The 4,567-nt window shown below is 48.1% G+C and overlaps 2 long non-coding RNA genes across 2 annotated transcripts; both read left to right on the forward strand.

The window, feature by feature from the left end:
• The first annotated feature begins 97 nt into the window (after positions 1-97).
• On the forward strand, positions 98-341 carry LOC112343825. Its single transcript, XR_002991424.1, has 2 exons — positions 98-176; positions 260-341. It is a non-coding gene; the product is annotated as an uncharacterized LOC112343825 (long non-coding RNA).
• A 335-nt stretch (positions 342-676) lies between these two features.
• Positions 677-967, forward strand: LOC112343826. The gene is made up of 2 exons (XR_002991425.1): positions 677-789; positions 859-967. It is a non-coding gene; the product is annotated as an uncharacterized LOC112343826 (long non-coding RNA).
• Positions 968-4,567: the final 3,600 nt, after the last annotated feature.

Consider the following 4,567-nt stretch of genomic DNA (forward strand, 5'->3'; position numbering starts at 1 on the left):
AAAAAAGGAAAAGGAAGGGACTTGGGGGGGGGGTGATACTAGCCGGTCCTCATAGTGTTATCCTTAGACAGGAACACGGCGGCTCTAATGAAACGGGTCCAACGCTCGAAGTGAAGAAACGAAGCCGTTCCTTGACAAGTCTGTTCGAATCGTTCACTCCTTACGCAGGAATGGAGGTAAAACGTACCGAGTCTGGGTCACAACACTGCTGCTGATGGAATTCATCTGGTATTCTTTCTTTTGTTCTACGTCTCTGCAGGTTGGCCTGTGTACAAGTTCTACTTCCAGCTGTACCGGGCCTTCTTGGAAGCAAGTTAATGTGAAGATTACGTCTGTCGGAAGATGGTCTGTGACTGGCGAGTGGCGAACCAGATTCCACTCCTGGAGACGATGCTGAGAAAGTCGGATGCAAGCAGCGGTAAGGAATGCGATCCTCGGGGAGTTCCTGAGAAAGAGATCCAGAGTCCGGGCATCACATTTTCGTTTGTTGAAATTCACCAGGATCAGAAGCGGTGGGCTCTGTGGTCACTCTTGTGGCTTTCTTTACACACTCCAGAAGAAAACAAGCTCAAGGACGAGTCTGTGCAACGCTCGCACAAACTCGACTGGGCACAACTGGGAGCTCCAACCAGAGTCCAATCTCCGCTATCCCAGACGAGGTGTCTTTATGTCAATGACGGCGAGAGACTTATCTTCATCAAGACAAGTTTGCAAGCACTGGTACGCTCTGTGTTCATCAGACTGTCTGTGGGAGAAATTCGTCGGCTCAAGTCAAGCCAACTTACCAAGGTACGTGCCTCCTGACTATACTATTTTCTGGAAATTTTGTTTTCCTTGCTTAAACGTTGAATTTTGCAGATGGCTGGTGCATAAGCACAGCACGCTACTGTCGTCTCGAAGCACTCGCGTTTTATATTTCACGAACAGATACACGTTTCTGATTCAAGCCTTGGATGCATGGTGGGAACACGGGATTTATAGCTCCTCTAAGCTGTGTCCTCTTATACGAGAGCTTACGCTGCGCAACTGGTGCGTATTCTATGAAGTGCTAAGCTCCGCTTTTGCGAATCGTGCAGATTTCCTATCTGCCTCACTTCTGCCAAAGCTTCACGGCAGATTGAATCTGTACGACCTGGAAGGTGTGTGTTTGGATGACGGAGTCACTGGGATGAAAATCTGGAAGGTGCTGCGTGACCTCTGGCAGCGTTATATCTCATGGCTGAAAGTTTGCCTTCACTGCTCGGACCTGAATTATGCAGTCCGACTCGAGAGAGTCTGGTAAGTGGCATTCCCGCTGGCTGTTGGCTTTACTTGTCGAGATTGCAGTGCTGTTGAGACTCCGAAGCTTTACGATAAGGGAGTCATCTGTTTCAGGTACTTGTTTTTCTTGTTTTTGCAATGTCTGAAATGAGTTTTGCTGTTGAGGAAGGAGTCAAGTGCTCCTCAGCTATGGCCTGCGAACAGCGCTTCAAGCAGGACTGTCTTGGCTGTCAGCAAAAGAAACTGAAAGTACAGCGTTGGAACAAGACATGGAACTGTTATGTGCATTGCATCACTTACTATAGGTACTGAAGTGCTCGCAATCTTCAGATTTTTCTGACGTATGTGATTCGTGCAGGAGCTTGATGTGGCTGATGATTTCACACTTCCACATCACAGTCTTACGCGAGCAAAACTCAGAAGATGTTTTCTGGATGGAGAGTCCGAGCGGGTTTGTGGTGTCTTCACTCACGGGTTTGACAGCTGAGGTGTTGCAGATCAACAAAGCTTGAAGTTTATACTGAGCGGAGTGAAGTCTATGCTCGCACAACCTTTTGCGGATAACAGCGGAGGCATGCTGGTGGTTTCTCACTATCCAAGAGGATATAACAACATCAAGCATAGAACCTGGGTGCAGTGCATTGCCGATAAGATTGCAGCTGTTTTCTGAATGTATTTTTCATTTCAACGATTATAAGTCAGTCTCCCATTGGGTATGTATACAGTTTTCTTCAGATTGAAGTATTTAGAGGTGGCAAATAGTTCTTGCAGATGGAGCAAAGAGTTGGCGGGGGTGGATTGTGGCTCTGGCTGTAACAAACAAGGGAGCAAAAGCCTAAACCACCCTACCATAGGTCACTATATATAGTAAACCACCCCCAGGCTCTTAAGGATCATAACATTCTCCCCTCCCTCTCTCTAGACCCTTAATATCCATGAGCTTAAACGAAGCACATAGCTCAAAACAGAGCTAACCAATGGATCTAACCAACCAAATTTCCTCACTTTTTCTGTCTAGTATTTGTTGCCTGTTTGCTGGTATTGTGTGCTAGCCAGCAAAGAAAGACCCCTTTTTTCTGTGTGACACCATGTGTTGGAATTATGCATTGTCTGTCTAGTAGGATGCTTTCAAGCCACACACACACACATAAGGCCTCACACTAATGTTTTTGTGTGAGGTTGGACACCATCCATTTGTAGATTGGATTAAATTATTATGGAGGGATGAAGTCATTTTCTTGGCATGAGGCCTCATGCTATTCATTTATATGCATTTGTTTCTTACTACTTTAGGTGTCTAGGTGAGTAATCTTACTCGCCAATTCATCTTTGGGGTAAATGTTCAAACAAGATTGGTCCTCAAACACTTGCAAGACTGGGGAAACAGTGGAAGGTTGTACGTTTAGATGTTTGCTTAGCCATTGCCATATTTGTAGTATCATTTTTATTTCACTTTAAGGTTCACAAGTTACACACTTTATTTCTATTCCTATCTATAGTGCCTCAGCTAGGAAAAGCTCTTTGCAATGCGTTGGCTCACTAGAATGAACAAACCAAGCTAGGGGATCCGGGAAGCGCTACTTTGGAAGGATGCCATTGAGAATTTCCCTAATCTCTCCCTTCTCTCTAATCTCGTGAGAGGCTAGCTTCGGTGTCGAGAGAAACTGATGCTGTCCAAGTCCGAGTGTGTGGATCTCATCACTTCCGCGACCAATTCCTCACAGGCGATCGATGCCCATTCCTGGATCAAGATCACCCAGAAGCAAATGCTGCCTGGTGATTGCTGCTACCTCTCCAATCTTGTCATCCTTCGGTATGGCAAGCTGGGCAAGATCCAGCGCACACGAGCAGTGTTTGACTCCATGGAGCAATGCAATTGCCACTTGTGGGTCATTATGTTCTTGGCACATGCCCAAGAAGAGGCAGTTCCCGCCCAGAACGGGCGAGCTGGGCATTAGCCTGGCGAGCGCATTCTGGAGGGAACGAGTGAGCCCGTGCTCGGGAATGGCTTTAACAGGCTGCGGCGAGACCGTTAACAGACATGTGGATGAATGTTATTCGAGGATGAGAGGGTTCTCCAGAATTGGCAGCTGGTAGCCTGGTTCTCCAGAACCTGGCAGCTGGCAGCTGGGTTCTGGAGAACCTGGCAGTTGTCAGCCACGTTCTCGCAGAGAACCTGACTCGATCCGACGGCTGCCAACGGTTGGATCAAGTTAACGGGTGAGCCACAGCCCGTTAAGGGCATCTCGCCACTACCAAGGATCGAGGCAAGGTTACTGCTGCATGGTGGATTGCTTGGGGCGAGCTGGGTGTGTGGAAGAGGCTGAGGAACTTGTGAGGAGCATGCCTTACAAGCCAGTTTCAGTGGATTAGATGTGCTTGCTGGGAGCAAAGTCTAGAAATTGAGGACAAAGATCTCATGGTGTTGTTGCTAGAACAAGCTTTAAGTGTAGATTCTAGGAATTCTACTAGCAAATAGTAGCAATTTTGTTTGAAACTAGTGTGAGTGTAGATTCTGTGTCCTCGTGATTAAAGAGGGTATTCTTTGACAGATCATCATGTATGATTAAAGAGAAAATTCTTTGCTCATTTCCAATGGTCGCTTGGTAAAGTACAAAAGCCAGCTTTTGGACTATATAAATTTAGGGTTCTTGGGGGTCAGTGGCGCAGTGATGGCACAGGGCTGCGCGGCAATCTCCAGTGCAGGCGGCTGGCAGGAGCTCAGCGGCTCGCTGGGCGACCTGGGCACATTCATCCCGATCGTCATGGCTGTAGCTCTCGTCAATGGCATGGATCTTGGTCTCTCATCGCCACGGGCATCTACAACGTTCTCACCAGCGTGCTCTTTGGCGTGCCAATGCCTGTCCAGCCCATGAAATCCATCGCGGCGGTGGCCTTCACCGAATCCAAGCATCCCGGTGTGGATGAGATCATGGCCGCGGGGATCACTGTGTCTGCGATCGTGTTTGTGCTTGGAACCACGGGCTTGATCACGGGTCGTGGCTTGGATCGTGCCATTGCCGGTGGTTCGTGGCATCCAGCTTGCGCATGGGCTCTTTCGCGGTCAAGGCTGTCAAGTACGTGATGAAGGATCAAAATCTCTCTAGGGACAAGGCAATGGGTGATCTACCATGCCTGGGCTTGGATGGAATTCTCCTCGCAGTGATTTGCTTCGCATTCATCGTGCTGGTGAATAGATCTGGCGAGGGCTACGAGTACTTCGTGACGAACAGTGAAGGTGATCGTCATCACGATGATCATGAAGAGCACCGTGAAGAACATCAAGCGAGATCGTCAAAGCTCGTGA

The sequence above is a fragment of the Selaginella moellendorffii genome, unplaced genomic scaffold, assembly GCF_000143415.4.
Source record: "Selaginella moellendorffii unplaced genomic scaffold, v1.0 SELMOscaffold_221, whole genome shotgun sequence".
In the NCBI taxonomy this organism is placed as follows: domain Eukaryota; kingdom Viridiplantae; phylum Streptophyta; class Lycopodiopsida; order Selaginellales; family Selaginellaceae; genus Selaginella; species Selaginella moellendorffii.